The sequence below is a fragment of the Tamandua tetradactyla genome, chromosome 7, assembly GCF_023851605.1.
Source record: "Tamandua tetradactyla isolate mTamTet1 chromosome 7, mTamTet1.pri, whole genome shotgun sequence".
Classification (NCBI taxonomy): Eukaryota; Metazoa; Chordata; class Mammalia; order Pilosa; family Myrmecophagidae; genus Tamandua; species Tamandua tetradactyla.
In genome coordinates, this window is record NC_135333.1 from 37,744,349 (window position 1) to 37,771,971 (window position 27,623).

The window sequence follows — 27,623 nt, forward strand, 5'->3', positions numbered from 1 at the left end:
CTTTGGACTTAGGGAAATGCACTTCTGACCTTGGGGCTGGACGGGGCTCAATTACATGGGCAAGGCAAGGGGAGGACTGCCCGGGGCGGGGCTCACCCCTGGAGCCCCCTGGCGCCCCCTGGCCTTGGCAGTGACTCCCGGCTCAGAGCGCGCTGGCGCCCAACCGAGCAGCCGCGACGCCGACCCGGGGTCCTGAACTCCGCCCTGACGTCCACCGCTATGTAAGACCCCGAGCGCGGCTAGAGCTTGTCCTTCACCCGCTGCAGCTTCCTAGGCTTTTACCATATCGGGGGGACACGCTGCCTGAGCGGGGGTGACCCGCACCTCTTCCGCAACGCCCGAATGTTCTTTGGCTCCTCGTCCGGGGCTCTGCATGGCGCTGCCTTCCTCGCCGGGATCCTGCTGGGTGCGCCTGGGCCGCCGCCGTGGCTCCAACCGAAAGGGGGCACTCCCGGGACCCGGACGCCGGGTAAGGATGGGATCGGAGAAGGGCGCTGCGGGCATGTCTCGGGCTGCCGCTCCGGAACAGACCATCCTGCGGTGTCCGTAAGCCTCGCACCAGGCGCTCCGTCGGAGGACCAGGAAGGCAGCGCACCTAGGGGTCAGATCTTCTGGGTCCGGAACCCCGCGCGCAGTTGGGGACTGAGCGTGGTCTTCCCAGCTAGGGGCGCTCACACCTAAGCCCTAACACAGCCTCAAGAGTCAGATCTTTCAGGAAATGATAGGGAGGAGGGAGTGGGGACTGGGAGTCAGTCCTGAGGTCTCAGCAGCCACCAACATCCACTCAGGAAGCGCTGGGCAGGCTGAGATGCTGAAAGGCCCTTTTTGCCCTGGCTCCCACAGGCAGGGAAGTAGGCCCAGGTCCCAGGGTGGGCGTCTTCTGCCCATTTAGGGACTGAGGACTAGAGTCATCTCTGCCCAGCATGGTTGTCATGAACCATCCCTCTAAGAACACAGCACGCACTTGGAGTGAGCCACTATTTAGCGTCTTCCATAGGGAGAGGAGCAAGGGCCTCAAGGAATGTCTGCATGCCCTGGACTTTAGGGGAACTCCTACCTAGGCAGAGAACAAGTGTAGGCTGGGGCGAGCTTGGTAGTGCCTGGGGAAGGCTCAGATCCATCAAGTCCCTGGAGAGTGGATCTGCAGGATTTACCAGGAGCTGATTCCTGTGTTCTGGGAGTCCCAGATTCCCAACCTCACCGCCCTCCCCCCCACCACCACCTTTTCAAACAGGGTTGTGTGCCAGTGACTCCTGGGTGCCGCTGAGAAGCATTTCCCAGAAACTGTGATCTAGAGCGTACCTGAGTGGTGTTGACTTGGCTCAGAGGCACAGATAAAACCAGCTTTGTGCAATTCTATCTCCTGTGCCGGGCCATACCTGGAGGGAGGGCTGTGAGAGGAGGTCAGAGATGAGTCAGGACAGGGAGGAGGCAAAGTCTGTCCTTCTGCAACCCAGGAGTTATGGCTGGCCAGTTCTCAGTCTCGGAGACGGGCCCTACAGACCAAGCAGGCTGGCAAGGGAGTGAGAGAAAGCCGGAATATGCCCCATGCCCACTAGACAGGCTGGTGGTCTGGCATCAGAGGCTTACAGTGAGCCCCAGTTATTCATGAGGAGGGTCTTCTGGATCAAGCACCTCGCAGACAGCATCTTAACTAATCCTTTCTGACTCCAAACAGTAGGTAAATATTGTCACATCCTAAAAGAGGCCACCTGAATGAACCTTAAGAGTTGTATGTTGAATGAAATGTCAGGAACAAAAAGACAATATTATCATGCCTCAATCATATAGACTAACTATAATATAAAAACTCGGTGAACCAAAGTCAAGAGCATGGGTTATTAGGCTGAAGCTTATTGTAAGGGGTCTTAGAGTGTAAGCTCTTACAGCAGTCAGGTCTTCAGGGGGTATAACTATTAATTCTAAATTCTGAGATACTAATGTTTGTATATAACATGGTCTTTCCCAGAGCCTTCGGGTACTTACGTGATAAGAGCTCACGTAAGTCTCTAACAGAGACTCAGAGCTGTGAAGCTATGAAAATCAGCACTATCTCATACAGAAACTGTTTAAAAAGTCAGAAAAGTGGTAAGAGATTGAGTAAGATATGAATGAAGCTGATCTATATAGGACTAAGGTGTATCAGAAGACAGGGTAAAGGATGATATCATGCATGCTTTAAAACTTCAACTTCTGTGTGAAACTAAAAGGAGAGATGTTTATTTGGTGCAAAATTTATATTTTGGGTAGTGCATTTCCTAATTTGACTTGCTTGGTCAGTTTAGTTAGCACCATAAGTACATGGAATCTTGAATTGGCCATGAGATTTTGTTAATTTGTCCAGGTTAGTGTGATGTCCTGATAAATCCCAGAGAGATTTGGGCAGTGAATAAAGAAGAATTTGCAAAGTCCCCTTGGGGGAATGGGGAAAAAGGAGGAAATATTCAACTTCCCCATTTGGAGGATTTCTGATATTCTTGCAAGCAGTGGGTACAACCAAATCAATAGGCCAAGCCCTCAATCTTTGGGAGTTGCCCCTATGAAATTTATTCCTGCAAGAGATAGGCTAAGCCTACCTAAAATTAGGCCTAAGAGTCATCCCAAGAAAACCTCTTTTGTTGCTCAGATGTGTCCTCTCTCTCTCTAAGCCAACACGGCAAGTGAATTTACTGCCCTCCCTCTCTACATGTGACTCCCAGGGGGGTAAACCTCCCTGGCAACATGGGACCAAAATCCCAGGATGAACTGGGACTTGGTATCAAGGGATTGAGAAAACCTTCTTGACCAAAAAGGGAAGAGAGAAATGAGACAAAGTATCAGTGGCTGAGAGATTTCAAACAGAGTTGAGACGTTATCCTGGAGGTTATTCTTACATTATATAGATATCCCCTTTTTAGTTTATGGTGTATTGGAGTGGCTGGAGGGAAGTACCTGAACTATAGAGCTGTGTTCCAATAGCCTTATTTCTTGAAGATGACTGTATAATGATATAGCTTTTACAATGTGACTGTGTGATTGTGAAAACCTTGTGTCTGATGCTCCTTTTAACTAGGGTATGGACAGATGAGTAAAAAATATGGATAAAAAATAAATAATAGGGAGAACAACGGTTAAAAAAAAGAGACCACCTGAGGCTTAGAAAGATAAGTGACATCACTTGCTGAGGCTACTCAGCTAGTGAGCTGGTAGAACCCAGATTCAAACTCAGATCTAAGATCTTTCTCCTGCACCCTCTGGTACAAAATGAAGCCCTGATGTTGATAGTTCCTGGCTTCTAGCTTGTGAGGAATCGGGATGGGGTCAGCTTACCGGGTCCCTGGAAGTGGGGACTCGTTTCTGTGCAACAGCAAGTATGGCTCTATCCAGTAGAAATACAGAGCATACTACATGGATATTTATACATTTTCTAGTGGCCACATTGGCAAAAGTAAAAGAAACGAGTGGAATTAATTTTAATGCCGTATTTTGTTTAATCCAATATATCCAAAATATTCTCATTTTCATATGTAATCCATATGAAACATAACTAATGAGATATTTCACATTCTGTAATGTGTGCACCAAGCCTCTGAAATTGAGTGTGTTTTACACATCTCAGGAAAGACTAGCTACATTTCAAGGGCTCAATATGGGCTACTGTATTGGATAGTTCAGGCAGTGAGAAAGGCAGGCAGCCCTTTACTGTATGGCTTCATCTCTGGTATGCTCTTTTGTCTACTGTTTCCTGTGAGCAGAGCAGATTGCAGAGATCCTTGTGGACCTTGCCCAGAGAGTCAGGAAATGGAAACTTGGCATTCTGCACCCATCCTTTAATCTGAACAAGAATCTTTGACAAGAGCTTCAGAAACACCTCCTAATTAATGTCCACCAGCTTGTCTCTGGCAAAATGTGCATCTCACTTACCAGAATATCCAACATGGAAAATGTGCTGGTGTCTGATTTTCAGTCCAAAGAGGAAGTCGTGGACGTAAGTTGTTTACTTCTCTGGGTATTGTCAAGTTTACTTTTGGAAGCAATACAGAGAAGGATGTCGTAGGAACTTGGCTGTGTATACTACTGGTTTGCTGTGAGTCCTAGCATAGCATAAACTCAGTGTGCATTGGGTGGTCTGGTCTGTAGCATCTGTAAATATTCCAGGAAAGTTTAACTTTCAAGCAATCCCTGCTCATCCTTCAAGACTTGGCTTATGACCACCTCCTCCAGGAAACCTTTCCAGCGTGAGTCCCTCACCCCAACATATCCTACACATGCTCCATCACAAGGAGACTTCTAGAGTGAGGCCCCCAAGAGTGGGAGAATAACTTCTTTGTCTCTGTTCTGAGGGCCCAGCAAAGAGAAGATGACCTGCAATAATAAAATACCGTTTAATTTGGCTGATGCTTAACACAGGTCTGTTCAAGACAGCAGCCTTGCCCAGCTAACCTGCAGCCCAGCAGCATCTCAGCAACCCATTTTGTCCTCTCTTGTTTCCAGAAGCTTTTGCTAGGCAGCAAACATCCCCACGGGGCTAGCTCTCCACGATCAGTGTTCCAATCTTGGTTAATTGTCTCTACAGGGTACAACTGAAAGTGTGGTCCTTGTAGCTGTAGCTTGGGAGTTGTTAGAAATGTAGACTCTCCGGCACCCACCCCAGACCCACTGTATCACAATCTCAGGGGTGGGGCCTAGAATCCTGGTGTCAACAAGCTTCCCAGATGATTCTGATAAACATCAGTGATTGAGAAGCCCCTACTCTGTTCCCTTCCCAATCCGTCAATGAGCCAGTAAATCTTGGTCTTGTCTGCACTGGTTAGCATGGCTCTGTTGTGGGGACAAGGGCTGGAAGTTTAAGTTCAATATAGACACTGTTGCTAAGAAGCTTACAGATTCTGAAGTTCAAGTCCTATATTGGTTGATCATTCACTGAATCTGCTCACCAAAGCACCTTCTTCGTGCAAAGGGGATTTTCAGCTTTGTTGCTTGTTTGGAGAAGGCTTATTATAAGAGGCCAGGAGAATTAAAGGCAGGCAGACTTTGTTCTAACCAGTAGTTTCACTCCCTTGTGTTTTCACAAGTCTTGATTTGTGCCTGTGGTATTCCCTTCTACTGTGGCTTAATCCCTCCTTCCTTCAGAGGGGTGGTAAGTCTGCATTTTGGTGCTTGCTAGTACTGTGTCCTGGGTCCCAGTTGCTGTCCTTTAAAGGTACAAAGGCACCAGACTTAATAGCTTTCCCTCACCCAATCCCCAAATGCAGAGCTTGTGCTTCTCAGTCTTTCAGAGGAGAAGCCACAGCTGGCCCCTTCTAGGTCACCTGGGGAGCAAAACCAACACTGTGTGTAATTTATCACCTGGTTATCTGTCAGTAAGGTGGCTGGTTTAATTCATCTTCGCCCCAGTGCCAATGATAGGCTCCAAGTAACCTAAAGTATAAGATGCTTTCCAATGTGTTACACCTGTAAGGTGGAGCTTGATTCTTGGGGGGAAATAAAACATATTAGGAACATGTTTTCTAAACCAAAACAACTGTAATTCTGGCCTCTTACAGCTTTTTGTCTTATTTTGTTTCTCTATATTGTGGTGTAAGACAAAGTTTAAGCTCTAAAATCTTAGCACTTTGGGGACATTTATGAACTTATGAGAGTAGTACCAGAACATTAGGTACAATCCTGTTGGTATGTATATTGAAAAACAATGCCACTTTGCAGAGAGAACTCCCATTTATGAACCAGCTAGTATGAGCTAAGTATAGCTGATTTTCAGTATTCACAATAGTTCTGTTCTATGAAGCCTCTAGAACACTGAACTGGCTCATACTGAACCACTGACCCTGGGAGAAATGGAGGATTAGGTTCCTGGGAGCCTTTGGTCACAACATTCCCTCAACCTTAACCCTGTTTTATGTATGTATAACCTTTATTTGTTTTATGTTTATTATACCTTCTACTTGTTTTTATGTGTGTTGTTGTTTACTTCCTCCTTAAATTTCCATATCATGATTCCCTAGGCAGTCCTTTCTTTCACTGCCTTTTCAGACACTGGACCCCTAAAACCACATCTAGAAACAGTATAATCGACTCCAGGAATTTTTTGTCTTTTAATTTTTTTAAAACATTTTTATATTGTGAAATATATGTAAAACAAGGCAATAAATTTCAAAGTACATTTTAATGAACAAATTTTGTAGAACAAATGGCAAAGTATGGTATCAGTTACAGTTCCACAATTTCAGGTTTTTCCTACTAGGTGCTCTACACTGAAGACTAAAAAGAAATATCAATAGAATGATTTAGTAGTCATACTCATTTGTTAAATCCTAACTTCTCTCTCTTTTTTTAATTTTAACTTTTTTATTGTATAGTACAGCATACAAAGCAAAGAAATTTAAAAAACAATAGTTTTCAAAGTACTCTTCAACAAGTAGTTACAGGACAGATCCCAGAGTTTGTCATGGGTTACAATTTCACGATTTTAGGTTTTTACTTCTAGCTGTTCTAAAATGCTGGAAACTAAAAGAGATAGCAATTTAAAGATTCAGCATTCATATTCATTTGTTAAATCCTGTCTTCACTGTGTAACTCCACTATCACCTTTGATCTTTCCATCCCTCTCTTTAGGGATGTTTGGGCTATGGCAATTCTAAATTTTTCACATTGGAAGGGTCTGACACTTATGGGATAGAGAGATGGAACTATCTGATGTTCTGGACAGTCTGGGCTTGGTTTCAGGACTCATCTGGAGCAGAAACCCATCTGGAGGTTGTAGGTTTCTGGAAAGTTATCCTAGTGCATGGAACCTTTGTAGAATCTTATACAATGCCCTAGGTGTTCTTTAGGATTGGCTGGAATGGTTTTGATTAGGGTTTGGTAAGTTAAAGTAGGCAGCCATGTCTAACTGAAGCTTGTGTAAGAGTGACCTCCAGAGTAGCCTCTCAACTGTATTTGAACTCTCTCAGACACTGATACCTTTGTTACTATTCTTTTCCCTCTTTCGGTCAGGATGGCATTGTTGATCCCTTAGTGCCAGGTTCAGATTCATTCGTGGGAGTCATCTCCCATGCTGCCAGGGAGTCTCTCACCCCTGGTTGTCATGTCCCACATAGGGGGGAAGGAAATGATTTCACTTACAGAATTGGACAGAGAGAGAGAGAGAGAGAGAGAGAGAGAGAGAGAGAGAGAGAGAGAGAGAGAGAGAGAGAGAGAGAGAGAAAGAGAAAGGGGGGGGGCCATATCTGAGCAATAGAAGGGGTCTCTGGAAGTAACTCTTAGGTAGGCAAAACTTCTCCACTGCATACATAAACTTTACAAGAGCAAGCATCAAGATTGAGGGCTTGGCCTATTGATTTGGTGTCCCTAATGTTTGACACAGTATTATGGGTTTCCCTGGTAGTAAAGTTTAATAGTTCCATATTTTTTCTCCCATCCCTCAGGGGACTTTGCCTTACTCTGGGATGCATCCAGGTATTACATTAACCTATACAGGATTAAATGCCCTCATTCTAGTTCTGGGCTCCCTGTGTTTAAATTATCAATCCAGACAGGTTGAGATAGATTATGTGCTTCAGAAAATTTAGGTTCTGGACAAAATAAACTTTTCTTCCTTGGATCTCAAAGAGTAGATGAGGTTCTAAAATATAGACAATGTCTTTCTTACCCCTGTATTCTGAATTACCTTAATCCTGACCTGATGGGCTCCATGCTTCATTCTAAATACCAGGTGGTACATATATAAAACACCTCTCAAAATCCAGAAGTAATAATTACCACTCCCGGCTAAATGGGACTGCTATAAGAGCTTACAATCTCGGCCCCTGTTTTCTTATAAGTATTTTCCAATGAGACCATACAATAATTGCTCTTTTGTTTCTGGCTTATTTTGCCTCACCAAATGTCCCACAGGTTCATTCACCATTTTGCATGCCTCATGACTTTGTTCCTTTTTGTAGCAGCACAGCATTTGATGATGTGTATACACCATCGTTCACCAATTTAGTTTTCAGTCAGTGTATCCTTCAGCCACTTCCATTCATTAGGCATCATGTATAATGTTCAAAGTCAACAGTCCATCAGCACTCTCAATTTTATATAATTTCATTGTCCCCAAGAGAAAGATAATCAATAAACAACAACCCTCACCAAAATAGAACATCTAGATCTCCCCTTTATTCTTTTCCCTCCCCCCATTATTTAACCCTGCTGTTCCTGTGGTACTGTTGATGTTTTCCTGTTTAACATATCCCATAGTAGGCAATAGCAGCTTTCCCCCATCCTCTGAACTTATACACTCTTTGTACAAGATTCATACCTTCAAAGTAGTTCATGCAAGAACTTATTTATATTTGTAGTGTAATCGGTGGGACATATGGGTCTATACATCTTCTGTCAATCATGTTCACCTTCAAAATAGTATTACTTATAGACCCACTAGAGAACCCCCTTTGCTTCTATTTTCTTACATTTGAGTCCAACCTTATTAGCTAACCATTCACCTATCTGTGGCTTCTGGGTATCTCTAGGTCCCCTATATTCTGTGTGATAAGCCTCTGATTTTACCTTTACTATCAACATAAAAGTGGAATGATACAGTATCTATCCTTTTGTGTCTGGCTTATTTCACTCAGCATTATGTCCTCAAGGCTCATCCATCTTGTCATGTGCTTCAGGACTTCATTTCATCTTACTACTGCATAATATTCCATTGTGTGTGTGTGTGTGTGTGTGTATGTGTGTGTGTGTGTGTGTATCCCACATTTTGTTACTCCATTCATCTGTTGATGGGCACTTGGTTTGTTTCCATCTTTTGGTGATTCTGAACGATGCTGCTATGAACATTGGTGTGCAAATGTCTGTTTGTGTCAATCCTCTCAGCTCTTCTGGATATATACAAGTAGTGGTACTGCTGGGTCAGAGGGTAGTTTCTTAGGAAACTGTCTTCCATAGCGGCTGTACCATTATATACTCCCAAAAGCAGTGCATAAGTGTCCCAATTTCTCCACATCCTCTCCAACATTTGTAGTTCCCTGCTCTGTTTGTTTAATAGCAGCCATTCTTATAGGTGTCAGGTGGTATCTCATTGTAGTCTATTTCTGCATTCTCAATTAAATTCCATTGGTCAGTACTTCTATATCTGTGCCAGTACCATGCTCTTTTTTTTAAAACCTTTTTTTATTGTGTAGTGTGACATATATACAAAGCAAAGAAATAAAAGAGCAATAATTTTCTAAGCACTCTTCAAAAAGAGGTTACAGGATAGATCCCAGAGTTTATCATGGGCCATACCATACGATCCTCTCATATTTTTCTTTCTAACTACTCCAGAATAGCCTGCTCCAGAATAGAAGAGGCTAGAGGACTTGAATACTGTTTTATTATCACAATCGACTTTTTTTCCTTCTTTTTTGTGAACAATAACATATATACAAAAAAGCTGTACATTTCCAAGCACAGCACCACAGTTAGTTGTAGAGCATATTTCAAACTTTGATGTGGGTTACAATTTCACGATTTTAGGTTTTTACTTCTAGCTGCTTTAAAATATTGGAGACTAAAAAAGATATCAATTTAATGACTCAGCATTCATATTCATTTGCTAAGCCCTATCTTCTATGTATAATTCCACCATCACCTTTGATCTTTCCATACCTCTCACTGTGGTTCTTTGGCTTATGGCAAGTCTAAATTTTTCTTATTGTAAGGGTCTGTCACTAATATGGGGCAGGGAGATGGAACTATCTGATGTTCTGGAGAGGCTGGGCTTGGTTTCAGTAATTATCTGGACCAGGGACCCATCTGGAGGTTGTAGGTTTCTGGTAGGTTACTCTAGTGCCTGGAACCCTTGTGGACTCTTATATATTGCCCCAGGTGTTCTTTAGGATTGGCTGGAGTGGCCTTGGTTGGGCGTTGACAGGTTATGAGCTTGCATAAGAGCAACCTCCAGAGTAGCCTCTCGACTCTATTTGAACTCTCTCTGCCACTGATACTTTATTAATTACACTTCTTTTCCCCCTTTTGGTCAGGATATAATTGTTGAGCCCAGGGTGCCAGGTCTGGATTCATCCCTGGGAGTCCTTTCCCACGTCGCCAGGGAGACTTTCACCCCTGGATGTCATGTCCCACACAGGGGGGAGGGCAATGATTTTACTTGCAGAGCTGGGCTTAGAAAGACTGAGGCCACATCTGAGCCACAACAGAGGTCCTCCAGAAGTAACTCTTAGGCATGCTTATAGGTAGTCTAAGCGTCTATGCTACCTACATAAGTTTCACAAGAAGAAGCCTCATGATCAAGGGCATGGCCTATTGATTTTGGTGTCCCTAAAGTTTGACACAATATCAGGGGATTTCCTGATGGTAAGGTGTAATAGTTCCATATTCTTTCTCCCCTCCCTCAGGGAACTTTGCCAATACTTTTTGATTATCTGCTTCATATACTCTAGGATGTTTCCAGGCATTACAATAATCTATACACGATTAAAGGACCTCTTTCTTATTCCATGCTTTCTGTTTCAGTTGCTCAAATAAGCTATATTGATAGGCTGAATTAGATTATACACTACAGAAAATTTCAGTTCCAGATCAAATAAACCTTTCTTCCATTGGTCTCAGAGAGTATGTATGGTTCTAAAATATAGATACTGTCTTCCTTACCCCTATATTCTGAATAACTTTAACCCCAACCTGTTCGGCTTTGTTCTCATCTCTAAATATCAGGTTATATATATTAAAAAGCCTCTCAAAATCCAGAAATAATAATCACCACTCCGGACTTAATGTGCCTGCTCTAAAAGCTTACAATCTAGGCTCCTGTTTTCTTATAAGCATTTTCTAAAGGTGACCATAGAATTGTTGTTTTTTTTGTTTCTGGGTTATTTTGTCTCACCAAATGTCCCACATGTTCATTCACATTGTTGCATGTCTCACAACATTGTTCCTTTTTGTAGCAGCACAGCCTTCCTTCATAAGTATACACCATCATTCATTAATCTACTTCTCTGTTAGTGCATCCTTAAGCCACCTGCATTCATCAGGCATCATGTAGAAGACCCAAAGTCCACAGTCCATCAACATTCTCAATTTCATTGTTCCCAAGATAGAAAACCGATAAACACACCCTCACCAAATAGGAAATCTAAACCTCCTCTTAACTCTTGTCCCTCCCCCCATTATTTACCTCTGCTGTTTCTGTGGTAGTGCTGATGGTTTCCTTTTGAATATAGCTCATAGCATGCAATAGCTGTTTTCTCCCTTTACCCTGGACTTAAACACTCTTTATACGAGAATCATATCTTTGAAGTAATTGTGACAAGAACTCATTCACATTTCTAGTGTGAGTCAGTGGGACACACAGGTCTATACAACCCCCTTCAATCGTGTTCATCTTCAATATGGTAATATTACTTCTAGACCCACTAGAGAATCACCTTTGCTCCTATCTACTCCCTTACATTGGGGTTCAACCTCATTAGCTAACGGGTTCACCCATTTCTAGCTTCTGTGTATTTCTAAATCCCCTGCATTCTCTATTTAAGCCTCTGATTATACCTTTATGCTGGTCATAAGACTGGAATCATTCAATATCTGTCCTTTTGTGTCTGACTAATTTCGCTCACAATTGTGTCCTCAAGGTTCATCCATCTTGTCATGTGCTTCAGGACATTATTTGTCTTACTGCTACATAATCTTCCATCATATGTATATACCACTTTTTGTTGTTCCACTCATCTGTTGATGGGCATTTGGTTTGTTTCCATCTTTTGGCGATTGTGAATAATGCTGCTATGAACACTGGTGTGCAAATGTCTGTGTCATTGCTTTCAGCTCTTCTGGGTATACATCAAGTAATTCTATTGCTGGGTCATAGGGCAACTCAATATTGGTTTCCTAAGGAACTGCCAAACAGACTTCCATAGTGGCTGCACCATTGTACATTCTTTTGTTGCTGCTTTTTCAGTATCAATCAAGATGATCATGTGATTTTTCCCTTTTGATTTGTTAATGTGCTGTATTACATTAATTGATTTTCTTGCATTGAACCATCCTTGCATTCCTGGTATAAACTCCACTTGGTCATGGTGTGTAACTCTTTTAATGTGTTATTGGATTTGATTTGCTAGTATTTTATTGAGAATTTTTGCATCTATGTTCATTAGGGAGATTGGCCTGTAGTCTTCCTTTTTTTTAATAGCATCTTTACCCAGTTTTGGTATTAAAATGATATTAGCTTCATAAAATGAGTTAGGTAGAGTTCCTTTTTCCTCAAGTTTTTGGAAAAGTTTGAGCAGGATTGGTGTTAGTTCTTTCTGGAATGTTTGATAAAATTCCCCTGTGAAGCCTTCTGGCCCTGGGCATTTCTTTGTAGGAAGATTTTTGAAGACTGATTGAATCTCTTTACTTGTAATTGGTTTGTTGCGATCTTCTGTTTCTTCCTGAGTCAGTATAGCTTGATTGTGTGTCTCCAGGAATTTGTTCATTTCATCTAAGTTGTCTAGTGTGTTGCTGTATAGTTATTCATAGTATCCTCTTATGGTTTCTTTTATTTCTTCAGGGTCTCTACCACACCTCTTCTCATTTCTGATTTTATTTGCATCCTCTCTCTTTTTTTCTCTGTCAGTCTTGCTAGTGGCCCATCAATTTTATTGATTTTCTCAAAGAACCAACTTTTGGTTTTATAGATTCTTTCTATCATTCTTTTGTTCTCCCATTCATTTAATTCCACTTTAATCTTTGTTGTTTCTCTTCTCCTATTTGCTTTGGGGTTAGTTTGCTGTTCTTTCTCAAGTTCCTCCAGGTTTGCTGTTAAGAACTCAATTTTTGCTCTTTCTTGTTTTTTAATATAGGCATTTAGGGCAATAAATTTCTCTCTCAACACAGCCTTTACCACATCCCATAAGTTCTGTTAAGTTGTAGTCTCATTTTCGTTCATCTCTAGATTACTGCTGATTTCTCTGGCAATTTCTTCTTTGACCCATTGGTTGTTTAAGAGTGTGTTATTTAATCTCCATATATATGTGAATGTTCTCATACTTTGGTGGTTATTGAGATCCAGTTTCATCCCACTGTGATCAGAGAAAGTGATTTGAATAATTTCAATATTTTTGAATTTATAAAGACCTGTTTTGTGCCCCAGCATATAATCTATCCTGGAGAATGTTCCATGAGCACTAGAGAAGCATGTATAACCTTGTACTTTGGGGTGCAAACACCTATATATATGTCTGTTAGGTCTAATTCATTTATCAAGTTATTTAACTTCTCAATTTCCTTGTTGATCTTCTGTCTGGTTGTTCTATCTGTAGAGGAGAGTGGTGTATTGAAGTCTCCTACTGTTATTGTTGAAACATCTATTGCTCAGTACCATGCTCTTTTGACTACTGTAGGTTTAAAATAAGTTTTAAATTCAGAAGGTGTTAACCTTCCTACTTTTTTCTTTTTTTTTAGGATACTTGTAGCTATTCAGGATCTCTTTCCCTTCCAGATGAATTTGTAACTAGCTTTTCCAGGTCTTCAAAGTAGATTGTTGGAATTTTTATTGGCTCTGCATTGAATCTATAGATCAATTTTGGTAGAACTGACACCTTAACTATATTTAACCTTCCTATCCATGGGCAGCAAATGTCTTTCCACTTATTTAGATCTTCCTTGATTTCTTTTAGCATGTTATATAGCTTTCTTTGCATAATTCCTTTATTCCTAGTTAATTTCATTCCTAGATATTTGATTCTTTTAGTTGCTATTTTGAATGGAATTTTTTCCTTAATTGACTCCCCAGTTTGATCATTGCTTGTATATAGAAACAATATAGATTTTTGCGCATTAATTTTATAACCTGCCACCTCACTAAATTTGTTTAGTGGCTCAAGTAACTTTGCTGTAGATTTTTCAGGATTTTCCAAGTATAGTATCATGTTATCTACAAATAATGAAAGTTTTACTTCTTCCTTTCCAACTTGGGTACCTTTTATTTCCTTTTCCTGCCTAATTACTCTAGCTACAAATTCTAGTACAAATTCTAGTTGAATGATAGTGATGACAAAGGGTATCCCTGTCTCGTTCCTAATCTAAGGGGGAAAGCTTTCAGTCTCTCACCATCAAATATAATGCTGACTATGGGTTTTTCATATTTGCCCTTTATCATATTGAGAAAGTTACTTTTGATTCCTACTTTTTGAAGTGTTTTTATCAGAAAATGATGTTTAATTTTTTCGAATGCTTTTTCAGCATCAATCGAGATGATCATGTGATTTTTCCTTTTCAATTTGTTAATGTGCTGTATTACATTAATTGATTTTCTTATGTTGAATTATCCTTATGTTCCTGATATAACCTCCACCTGATTGTGATGTGTAATTCTTTTAATTGCTGTTTTATTCCACTTGCTAATATTTTGTTGAGAATTTTTGCATCTATGTTCATTAGGGTGATTGGTCTGTAGTTTTCCCTTTTTGTAGCATCTTTACCTGGTTTTGGTATTGTGGTAGTTAGATTCAGTTGTCAACTTGGCCAGGTGAAGGTACTTGTTGCTGTGGCCATGAGCCAATGGTACATGAACCTCATCTGTTGCTCATTACATCTGCAGTCAGCTTAGAGGCGTGACTGCTGTAATGAATGATGTTTGATTTAATTGGCTGATGCTTAAATGAGAGAGCTCAACATAGCACAGCCCAAGCAGCTCAGCATACCTCATCTCAGAACTTGCAGCTCAGCCCAGGCCTTTGGAGGTGCAGAAAGAAATCACCCTAAGGAAAGCTGTTGGAACCCAGAGGCCTGGAGAGAAGGCCAGCAGACACCATCCTGTGCCTTCCTACATAAGAAAGAACCTCAGTGAAAAGTTAGCTGCCTTTCCTCTGAAGAACTAATGAAATAAATCCCCTTTTATTAAAAGCCAATCCATCTCTGGTGTGTTGCATTCTGGCAGCTAGCAAACTAGAACAGGTATTAAAGTAATGTTAGCATCATAAACTGAGTTAAGTAGTGTTCCTTTTTCCTCAGTTTTCTGGAAAACTTTGAGCAGGATTGGTGTTAGTTCTTTTTGGAATGTTTGATAAAATTCCCCTGTGAAGCCATCTGACCCTGGGCTTTTCTGGCATGGGCAGGCTCTGGGAATCGAACCTGGGTCTCCGGCATGGCAGGCAAGAATTCTGCCACTGAGCCACTGTTGCATTGCCCTTTTCTTTTTTTACTGTATAATATCACATATCTACAAATCAAAGAAAGAACAAAGCAATAGTTTTCAAAGCACACTTTTACAAGTAGTTACAGAACAGATCCCAGAATTTGTCATCAGCTATCATATCATCATCTCAGATTTTTCTTTCTAGCTGCTCCAGAATTTAGGAGACTTAAAGAAATAAATACCTTTTTATCATCACAATCAACATTTTTTCTCTTTTTTTGTGAAAAATATCCTATATACAAAAAAGCAATAAATTTCAAAGCACAGTACAGCAATTAGTTGTAGAACAGATTTCAGAGTTTGATATACATTACAATTCCACAATTTGAGTTTTTACTTCTAGCTCCTATAAGATACTGGCTACTAAAAGAAATATCAATTTAATGATTCAGCAGTCATATTCATATGTTAAACCCTACCTTCTCTGTATAACTCCACCATCACCTTTGATCGTTCTGTCCCAATCTTTAGGGGTATTTGGCCCATGGCCATTCTAAACTTTTCATGTTGGAAGGGGCTGTCAATAATATGGGGTTGGGAGATGGAACTAGCTGATGTTCTGGAGAGGCTGGGCCCTCTAGGTTTCAGGACTTATCCGGTCCAGGCACCTACCTGGAGGTTGTAGGTTTCTGGAAAATTAACCTAGTGTATGGAACCTTCGTAGGATCTTATATATTATCCTAAGTGTTCTTTCAGATTGGCAGGAATGGTTTTGGTTGAGGTTTGGCAAGCTATAATAGGTAGTAATATCTAACTGAAGCTTTTACAAGAATGACCTCCAGAGTAGCCTCTCAACTTTATTTGAACTCTCTCTGCCACTAATAATTTATTAGTTACACTTCTTTACCCCTTTTTGGTCAGGATGGAATGGTTGATCCCATGGTGCCAGGGCCAGAACCATCCTTGGAAGTCATCTCCCATGTCGCCAGGGAGACTTTCACCCATGGATGTCATGTCCCATGTAGCGGGGAGGGCAATGATTTCACTTATAGAATTGGGCTTAGAGAGAGTGAGGCCACATCTGAGCAACAACAGAGGTCCTCCAGAAGTAACTCTTAGGCATGCCTATAGATAGTCTAAGCTTCTTTGCTACCTAATAAGCTTCACAAGAGTAAGCCTCATGACTGAGGGCATGGCCTATTGATTTGGGTATCCCTAATGTTTGACACAGTATCAGGGGATTCCCTGATGGTAAAGTTTAATAGTTCCATATTTTTTCTCCCATCACTCAAGGGACTTTGCAATACTTTTTGATTATCTGCTTAATGTATTCTAGGATGTATCCAGGCATTACATTAAGTTATACAGGATTAAAGGCTCTTGTTCTTATTCAGGGCTCCCTGTGTTTCAGTTGTTCAGATGAGCTATCTGTGCAGGTTGAGTTAGATTATGTGCTTCAGAAAATTTAGGTTCTGGACAAAATAAACCTTTCTTCCTCTGGTCTCAAAGAGTATGTGAAGTTTTAAAATATAGACAATGACTTCTGTGGTGGTTAGATTCAGGTGTCAACTTGGCTAGGTGAAGGTGCCTAGTTCTATTGCTGTGGACATGAGCCAATGGCATGTGAAGCTCATCTGTTGCTGATTACATCTGCAGTCAGCTAGGAGGCATGCCTGCTGCAATGAATGACGTTTGATTTAATTGGCTGGTGCTTAAATGAGAGAGCTCAATGTGGCACAGCCAAAGCAGCTCAGCATAACACATCTCAACACTTACAGCTCAGCACTCACTGCTCAGCCCAGGTCCTTGGAGATGAAGAAAGAAATCACCCTGGGGAAAGTTGTTGGAACCCAGAGGCCTGGAGAGAAGGCCAGCAGAGATTGCCCTGTGCCTTCCCACATAAGAAAGAACCTCAGTTGAAAGTTAGCTTCCTTTCCTCTGAGGGACTATACACTAAATAAATCCCCTTTTATTGAAAGCCAATCCATCTCTGGTGTATTGCATTCTGGCAGCTAGCAAACTAGAACAAGTTCCTTACCCGTGTTCTGAATTACCTTAATCCCGACCTGATTGGCTTCATTCTTATCTCTTAATACCAGGTTAAACATATATAAAATATTCTCTCAAAATCCAGAAATAATAATTAAATTGAAGTCTAGGAATAATAATTACCACTCTAGACTAAATGTATCTATTATAAGAGTTTACAATCTAGGCCCCTGGTTTCTTATAAGCATTTTCAAAAGGAGACCATACAATGATTGTTCTCTTGATTATGACTTATTTTGCCTCACCAAATGTCCCACAGGTTCATTCACCTCGTTGCATGCCTTACAGCTTCGTTCCTTTTAGTAGCAGTGCCATATTCAAACATATGTCTACACTATCGTTCACCAATCTACTTCTCAGTCGGTGCATCCTTCAGCTGCCTGATTTCATTGATCATGTGTAATGCTCGAAGTCCACAATCCATCAACAATCTCAATTTTAGGTAATTTCATTGTTCCTAAGAGAAAGATAACTGATAAACACACCCTCACCCAACAGGAAATCTAAACCTCCCCTTAACTCTTGTCCCTCACCCCATATTTTACCCCTGCTATTTCTGTGGTACTGCTGATGTCTTCCTGTTAAACATAGCCCTGGGCTTTTCTTTGTAGGAAGATTTTTGATGTCTGATTGAGTCTCTTTATTTGTGACTGGTTTGTTGAGATCTTCTATTTCTTCTTGAGTCAGTGTAGCTTGTTCATGTGTTTCCAGGAATATGTCCATTTCATCCAAGTTGTCTGTTGGCATACAGTTGTTCATAGTATCCTCTTATGATTTCTTTTATTTCTTCAGGGTCTGTGGTAACGTACCTCTTCTCATTTCTGATTCTGTTCATTTGTAGCCTCTCTCTTTTTCTCTTTGTCAGCCTTGCTAGTAGTCCATTGATTTTGGTGATTTTCTCAAAGAACCAACTTTTGGTTTTATTGATTCTTCTTATTGTTCTTTTGTTCTCCCATTCATTTAACTCTGCTTCAATCTTTGTTATTTCTCTTCTTCTGTTTGCTTAGGGGTTAGTTTGCTGTTCTTTCTGAAGTTCCTCTAGGTGAGCAGTTAAGCCCTTGATTCTTGCTCTTTCTTGTTTTTTAATACAGGCATTTAGGGCAATACATTTCCCTCTCAGCACAGCTATTACCGCATCCCATAAGTCCTGATATGTTGTACTCTCATTTTCATTCATCTCCAGATAACTACCGATTTCTCCAGCAATTTCTTCTTTAACCCACTGGTTGTTTAAGAGCATGTTATTTAATCTCCATATTATTTCATATATTTGTGAAAGTTCTCATTCTTTAGTGCTTATTGATTTCTAGCTTCATTCCATTGAGATCAGAGAAAGTGCTTTGAATAATTTCAATGTTTTTAAATTTATAACGACCTGTTTATTTTGTTCCCCAGCATATGATCTATCCTAGAGAACATTCCATGAGCACTAGACAAGAATGTATATCCTGGTGTCTTGGCATGTAAAAACCTATCTATGTCTGTCAGGTCTAATTTGTTTATCAGATTGTCTAAGTTCTTCATTTCCTTGCTGATCCTCTGTACATACCCTTCCTCCCCCAGCACTGAGATCCACCATTAAGCTAGTTTCATATTTATTCTCCAGTCCCTCAAAGGACTTTGCCAATACTTTTTAATTATCTGCTCAACATACTCTTGGATGTATCCAGGAATTACACTTAAGCCATATAGAATTAAAAGCCCTCATTTCCATTCTGAGCTCCATGTGTTTAACTTAATTGAACTAGCCAGACAAGTAAAGTTAGATTGCATGCTACAGAAAATTTAGGTTTTGGAGAAAATAAACCTCACATTCTTCGGTCTCATATAGTAGGTAAAGTTCTAAAATACAGACAATATCATCCCTTCCCCTGTATTCTAATTTACCTTAGTCCCAACCAGATTGATGTGATTCTTATCTCTAATGAAGTCTGATCTCTGTTTGAGATTCTTTTACAGTTGTTGTATGTAAGAATTTTACTCTGAGTCTTGGGACCCAAAGTTCCAGGAAAATATCAGATTATACTGTATAGCACAGCATCTCAGAATCTAGAAATAACATCTAAAGCTCAGGAATAAATGTGACTGCTATAAGAGTTTACCATCTAGGCCCCAATTCTCTTATAAGTATTTTCTAGAAGACAGCTCCCACTCCAGCCTGTGTGTTGCAGTCCGTTCCAGGTTCAGATAAACTCACTCCATCCTCTCAACCTTAATTTCTCAGCATTTCCATCTAGGTCCTCCCTGTATAACACAGAAGTCTGTCTCTGGTCACTTGTACCCTGGAACTGCTGTCTTGGTCATTTTTCTGTCACTTTTCTAATTGCTCCATGGAGCAGGGGCGAATGCACCCTATCCTACTTCACCACCTTCCCTTCAGGATATTTACAGCAACATGTGAGAAAGCCTCTGACTATAAATTTAGTTTAATCATCAGTTGCATTGAAGGTGTCTGGTAATTGGAATTTGTTAAATTAGATGTTAATTCATTAACATAAAACTCACAGCAAACAGTGCTAGAGCATAGGCCTAAAGGAAGCTTATCTAACACTCATATTTTCTCCAAAAGGCACATCACAGCTTTCTTGTGGTGCTAAATATATTGTCAAAAGGACACTCATTTACGTATGAGATTCTTTGCCCTCACCTGGGAACAAGTGCATTAGACCTTGACCCTGCTCTCGCATATCCACAAATGACCATGATCACAAAAAGGAATCCCTCACTAATGAGGTTCAACTTACTTCATTGGCATTATCTTACTCATTCCTCTCATCTGAAGGGAAATGCAGTTGTTCACTCCATGTGACTGGTGGGGAAACCAAGAATCAGGGACACCCAGGGACTGCCCCACTATCAGGGCCCAGTCAGGAAAGCTGGAACCTGTATCCCACCCTCAGACGAGATGAGGCCTGAATCAGTACACGCATAGGGCAGCTCATCTCCTCTGCTCCCAGTCCCAATAAGTACAAGGCTACACAGGGACAATGACTGAGACACTAAGTGCCCAAAACATGGTTTGGATCCTGGTATAACCATGACTCGACCTGGCCCAGGCACAGATCCATGTCCTGCCAGTGGCTGCATATAGAGGTTTTTTATCTCCCCGAGAACTAGGCACCAGGGCAGAGCTTCCTGCTGATGGTCCCTGAGTCTCCAGTGATCAATTCTGACTCTTCCTACTCATTGACAGTTTCAGTCCCTTTGGGCCTAATTCTGTCCTTTTAAAACCAAGGTTTTGGTCAGAAGCTTCTGGTAGTGTCAAGATTTGGTTCAACTGAACAAATACCTGCAATGGCTGATTCTTGGGCCTTATAAGGGGTGAGAAAACAGGAGTCAAGGTGATCTCCAGGCTGTGGACTATGCCCTGGGTCTGTGCTGGGCTACTTGGCAGCATTCTGTAGGAAGTGGTCCTGTTTCCCGAGGCCACCTTGGCTATAGCTGATATACAATCACCCATTCAGCATACTCACTTAAACCCTGCTGTAGAGCACATCTGTTCATAGAGAAAACTCAGAATATTACTGTAGAAAACTTCAAAATGGAAGGAATATTTTATACGGCAGAGGAACAACTGGATGTTAGAATATAGTTTAAATGAAAAATAATCAAAAGTGGCTTTATGATAATATATTTAGTGCTACAAGAAAATGATGTCCCTTTTGGAGAAAATATGTGTGCTAGATAAGACTTACAATCTCAGTCTTAACTAGAAATCTCTGACATTTGGTTCCATGTTCCTTTAGGCCAGCGAGGTTTTGGTGCCTGCCTACAACTTCCACAGAAATTGGGTAGCTGTGATTTTGGAGATGTTACTGTGTATATAGCTGATGATTTCTGGACTCAAGAGAAGTCACTGAATATATGACCAAAACATGGCTAATCATTCAGCCAAGCTCTACCCTGGCATTTCTCTATCTGGAAGGACCAGCTGAGGAACATGTTCCATTTTTAGCATGTGAAAGCATTCTTCTGGCAGCATCCTGACAACTAGGTGGGCTTGCTGTGGTTTGCAAATCATTCTGGATCCCAATTCCTGGGTAGAAACTCTGTCCAAATTTTAGCAACACCAGCCTGTCCAGACTGGCTGTGGGCAATAAAATTGTTTAAGGGTATAGATGCAGGAAAACACGTCCCTAGCATAATTTGTACAAAATGCCACCTTTTTTTTTTTTAATGGCGCTTTTGAAGTTGGAGGATAAGAGGATATATTCTGGGGGCCCACTGGCAGTGGGTTCACTATTTCATTTAAGTCTCAAATGTCTCTCAAGGTGATGTTTATCTTCATTTTCAAGGTGTGGAGGAAGAAGACCTATAGAGGTTAAGTCTCGTATCCAAAATTTCCCAAGCACCAGGGAGGTTTGGATTTAAACCACACGCTAAAAATGGAACATGTTCCTCAGCTGGTCCTTCCAGATAGAGAAATGCCAGGGTAGAGGTTGGCTGAATGATTAAACCATGTTTTGGTCATATATTCAGTGACTTCTCTTGAGTCCAGAAATCATCAGATATAAACACAGTAACATCTTCAAAATCACAGCCACCCAATTTCTTGGAAGTTGTAGGCAGGCACCAAAACCACTTGTCTCCTCTAGGGCAGCAGCCAGGTCTCCATCAGCTCTCTCCCCAGTGCCCACAAAGCCCCTCATTTACATGCTTCTTTTATGTACATTACAAAGGCACTTGAATGGGTGCCCACCTGGGCACAGGACTTGGTTAGGAGGTGGTGGGTTGGCCTCCAGCCTCCATTTTGCCTCTTGGCCAAAAAGCTGTTGTGCATTGCACAAATCATACAACAGTTCAAGGCTGCAGTGAGTGCCTGGCACAGAAGTGCTCAGTAAGGATTTACTGAAAGATTGACTAAGTGTGATTCCTGGTCACCCACCACAATTTTTAGAAGGCTTTACCAATACTTAGGAAAACATATGAATCTCTAGCCCAGTATTTCTCACGATATGTGCCCTGATTTCCTCCCTTAGCAGCAATACATAGATGGAGGTATAACTGATAATGTGCCCTTCACTGATGCCAAAACAATCATCACCATGTCCTCTTCTATGAGAAGCACGACATCTGCCCCAAGGTCAAATTCACAAATTTTTCTCAGGTAAACATCAGCAAGCTCAGTCTGTCTCTCTGCTCAGAAAATGCCTACCTTGCATTCAGAGCGTTATTCCCCCAGATGTCAAGGTGAGTGGTGTATGTGAGTGTATGTGTGCAAGTGAACAGTTTATTGCCCTTCTGTTGTCATAAGATACCGGTTGTTCTATACACAATAAGCAGGAATAGTTATTGAAAAGATGAAATGAAGAGTAGGTTTTCCCAGAAGCTCAGTGATTCTCAATCTTGCTGCCCATTGGAGTCCCCTGAAAACATTTCAATGCAACTGAAGCTCAGATTCCACTTCTAGAGATTGCGATTTAATTGGCTAGTGGTAAAACCTGGACATTACAATCTTCTTTTAAGTTACTCAGATGATTGTTATTTGTGACCATGGTCAGAATGACAGCATTTGGTAGTTTACCCTCTTTGAATATTTTTGTTTTTGTGTGACAAAACACAAAATTGGCTATAATAGGCCAATGGATAGACTGTGATTATTAACTGTTGGTGCTTCCAGAAAGAGGATTGTGTAATACAATCTATACCACCAGCTGACACTCCTAGAGAGTGGTATGGCATTACAATAGAATTGGTTTTCTTGAGTAATATATAGAAATTAGTCATTAATAGACCCCCCCACCTGTGTAGCCACCCCTGGACTGGGGTAGTCATTAATGGACCACATACCACATACCACAATTGCTGCCCTTGGCTATGGGGAAAAGGATAGAGGGTCATCCATTTAGCAGAAGAGACAGCTACTGTTGGACCAGTGATAACTAGCACAGGGTATGATATGAGTCAGATGGAAGGCTTGTCCCAGGGCTACAGGAAGTCCAGAAAACTAAGTCCTTGTCCTTTATATGCTTCCACCAATGACTCTAAGGAGGTGGCAACATCTGAGCCAAGTCTCACGGATTAGAGGGAGGACTGTCTCCCAGGACCACAAAACTCTTTGTTTGGTTTTGTTGTGGTCCTTTCAGGTTCACGGACAGGATCAGGATTTGAAGGGTCCTTAAGTGCATCTCTGCAGTCTTCAGATGATGTTTAAATAAATGGCACTTATGAATTCCTCTCTGCAGTTACCTTATTTGATTGTCTTACAGGTACTTGGAAAGCTAGGCCTCCAAGGATATTTGGACACCCTCAGATTCTTCGAAGAACAAGGTACATATGGGGCTAGCTGACAGTCAGATAAGTCCTTTTAGCAGGTGTTTGTTCTGGCAGTCTTTGGAAACAGAAAATGGAACCTCAGTTACATATCATGAGTCTCAGTGCTTTCACACTGGTGTTGTTTAATCCATGCATTACCCTGTGAGTTAAGAGGTTCTTTCACTGCTTTACAGATGAGGAAACAGAGGCATGGATAGCTGAACAAAGACCATATATGGCTCTGAGGGGCAGGGCTGGAATTTGACTCCAGGAATTTATGACCTCCTTTCACAGAGTCACCTCCTCTGCAGCCATTTGTGCTTGTTTTTCTTTCCAGCTTGAACCATAGCAAACCTTTCATTTAACAGGGGATGACTTAGAACAGAGTTTCTAGACTGTTGCCTAGAATGATGTTATCAGAATGGTTATCTCCAGTCAGGTGGGGATCATGCCTGGTAAACTAGTTCTCCTCCCTGGGGCAGGATGGCACCTGTGAGTCATCCCAGCTCTTTCAGGCTCTAGAAACACTGGAGCAGAGGTGAATATTAGATGTCCTTGGAGCTACATTTCTTGAATACTGGAAGTTGGTTGCATTACGGGTTGATTTATTGCTTGTCTGGATTCGTTTTTTGATCAATATAAAGAAGACAGTATGATAAAAACGACAAATATCCAATGCTCATTCTTCAAGGAAACTTTGACTACTCACTAAAATAAGCCTGTTACCACAAAATAAATGCTTGCAGCACCTTTGTGGTCATGCACAGCCATGTGCAGAAAGGCAAAAGATTTGAGTGGCTCAAAGCACCCATTTGCAGCTGAGATTGAGCAAGGCAGGTTGCTCAGTCTTCTCTCAGCAGTCATACTGCAAACAAATATGATTTTCACAGTCTATTTAGTTCCATGTGCATTACATTTTTGTGGGTCTTTTGGAGACGTCACTGTTAAAATGGCCCCAGCATATTGTCAAAGAGCTATCTAGTGCCTCTGATGGTGAGAAAGCTCGGTTGGCCCTTACAGAGAAAATACATGCATTAGATCAGCTTCGTTTAGGGAACAATTCTTGTGTCATTAGCTGTAAGCTCAATGTTAGAGAAAAAACCAATATATAACAAAAAGAAACAAAACAAATATATATTAAATAAGGTATCTATAAACAAGATCACACATAAAACAAGGTTAGGGATTGATCTCTTGATGAAATTGTTGTAACTAGATGCTTGCAGGAACTTAAGCCTTTATTTCCATGGAAGAAGTGGTTCAGCATTTGCTAATTAAGGATCTGAGAGTGAGGCCTGTTGGCAACAGAGTGGGCCTGATGGAGGGGAGGAAAGAAGGCCTGTGAAGCTGGATTGGCAGGGTCTAGGGGACAGAGGGCAGATGGACAGAATGGTGATGAGTAGAATTAGAGGGCAGGGCAGGGCCCATGGACATGGAGAGGGGTTTGCATCCCAGAACAATGGGGTTGCTCAAGAAGGAGTGAGAAGGTCAGATGAGAGATTTGGAATGCACCTCTGCTATGGCGTAGAGAACGATGGGAGAGGGTGAGATGGGCATCCAGCAGGTCAGAGGGGAGGCCTGAGTCTTCATGAGGGTTGGTAGCAAAGACAGCAAGATGGAGACAGGTTCAAAGAGGCCGGAGCAACAGGACTTGCAGACATCCAGAGGCTCAAGAAAGGGGAGCCTCGAGGGTGAAGTCCTGAGTTCTGGGCCCAGCAGCTGTAGGTGTCTCAGGAGGGAGGAGTTTTGCAGGAATGTTGGTATGTTCCCTGTAGGATGCACAGGATGGGAGTTGCCCAGAGGCCTTCTTGAGTGGCTACTATTGGGGTCTGAATTTCAGGAAGGCAGTCAAGGCTGGGGATGAAATTAGCAGGAAACTGCAAGTGGACTCAGCAGGCATAACTTTTGGTTTCAGCTCTGCCATTTCCTAACTTGGTGACTTTGGACAATCCTTTCCCTCCCTGGGCTTTGGGGTCTACATAATTGCAAGGGGAGTTTGGATTAAAGGATGTCTAGGTGATTCCTAATAATTGTAGAGACTGATGGGGGACCAAGTCCATATAGTGTCTGAACTAGGTTTGGGTTTAAAGATTGAAGCAAGATTCCTGACTGGGCTGGCCTTCATGGTGCTCTGCAGAAGACAAAGGGCTGCTGTTCTGACATTCCCTCCCTCTGGGAATGGACTCTTTGAAATATACCTGGAGGAAAGTGACATCTCATAGGGTGTGGAGTGTGGCTAGCAGTGGCCCACAAATACCTAGGTGGAAGCACACAGGTGAGGTGTAACTTGAGGAATAAGGTGCAGGCACTCAGGAGCAGCCCCTACTCTTTTTTACCCTAAGGTTGGACTAGAGAGTTGAACCAGGTGCAGCCCTGGACATCTCTAATTACCTGTCAGGGGACCACGTCCCAGTGTTGACTACTGGGTCCCAGTACCTACAACAGTGCCTGGCCTGCACACTGCCCCCTTACCTGATGCTCCTTCACTTTATTTCACCAATAGGTGACTCTGAATGGCAATGCAGTGTGACAGAAAACAGTGCCATCATGGATGTCAGTCCTAGGTTCATTTTCTGGCTCTGTCACCTACTAGTTGTCTGACCTTGGGCAAGTCACTTAAACTCTCTGTGCTTCTGAGTTCTTGGCTGACAAATGGAGATGATTATAATGATAGCAGTCAAAAGGGTGCTATCAAGTCTGACAATGATAGTCTTAGCTCAGGGCAAGGAACAGCTTAATGAGTGGGTCAGTTATTAAAAGTTAATTATAACCTATATCCTTCAACTGCACAAATCCAGGTGTGGATACAGAGCTCACACACCAGGTGAATGTGAAAGCCAGGGGCATATCTCACATCTGTCTGGCTTCACAGACCCTCACTACTTTCTCATTATAACTGCCTGTTGCTTCTTAGATTTCAGCTAATAACATGACAGCAGTTTACCTTGTGTTTGCTCGCCTATGCTCTAGCACAGTGGGTGGATGGGTAGATAAGTGTATTAGTTAGGGTTCTCTAGAGAAACAGAATCAACAGGGAACACTCGCAAATATAAAATTTATAAAAGTCTCACGTGACCATGGGAACACAGAGTCCAAAATCCGCAAGGAAGGCTGTGAAGTCGATGATTCTGATGGAGGGTCTGACTGAACTCCACAGGAGAGGCTCACCAGCCGAAGCAGGAAGAGATCCTGTCTCTTCTGAATCCTCCTTAAAAGGCTTCCAGTGATTAGAATAAGCATCACTCACTGCAGAAGACACTCCCTTTGGCTGATTTCAAATGGAATCAGCTGTGGATGCAGCTGACGTGATCATGATTTAATTCTATGAAATGTCCTCATTGCAACAGACAGACCAGCACTTGCCCAACCAGACAAATGGGTACCACCACTTGGCCAAAGTTGACACATGAACCTGACCATGACAATAAGTAATACTGTGTTTCCCAAATTACGCTGATGAGTTTGTTTTCCCACGTATTTCATAGACATTTGTATCAGGCCAGGGCCAAAGCTGAATTTATCCTCTGAAGAGAGAAAGTCCATGGCCTTTCAACTTCATGGATCCAGGTGTGGATATGGAGCCCACACAGCTGGCTACACCTCTGTTTGGCTTCAAGCACCCCCATGCTTTCTCCTTATTATAAATGCCTGCCCTTACTACTATTTCAGCTAATAACAGGCCTCCAGTTTCCCCTGTGTTGACTTACCTGGTTATCTGGGTGGGTGAGTAGGCACATAATGATCTCTGTTTCCCAAATTAACCTGATGGGCTTGTTTTCTCACTCCCTTCATAGGCATCTGTACCAGGCCAAAGTCAAGCCTGAATTTATCCGTGGAAGAAAGAGAGCTGGAGGTTACTGACCCCTACATGGAACACATGAGCCTGGAAGCTCCATGGGAAGCAACAACCTTGGAGACTTGGTCTGAGGAAGATGAGCTCTGGAAGACCATCAGCCCCAGGCTCACTATAGGTACCAACTGTTCAGGGGTCAGAGACAGGCAAACGATGTATAGAGGAGAAAAGAGTTTCTTTCTTGTGTTTTGGGGAGGAAGGTGATGCTACCAAGTTGGGAAGAGATGGGACAAAGCAACCAGGACAGGCCAAGCTCGAGTCACCACCTACCACAGGCACAGGGCAGGTCCTGGGCCATGATCTCCCACAGTCACAGGCTGAGCTTAGAACCACCACTTCCCACAGGAACAGGCCAGAACCTGGACTGCCACTTCCCAAAGG

The 27,623-nt window shown here is 42.0% G+C and overlaps 1 protein-coding gene and 1 pseudogene across 1 annotated transcript in view; one reads left to right on the forward strand and one right to left on the reverse strand.

Moving 5' to 3' along the window:
* Window positions 1-27,623, reverse strand: part of LOC143690422 (patatin-like phospholipase domain-containing protein 5) — a 187,616-nt gene that overhangs the window by 47,107 nt on the left and 112,886 nt on the right. The gene's annotated exons all lie outside the window — the stretch shown is intronic.
* Window positions 220-27,564, forward strand: LOC143689594 (1-acylglycerol-3-phosphate O-acyltransferase PNPLA3-like; annotated as a pseudogene).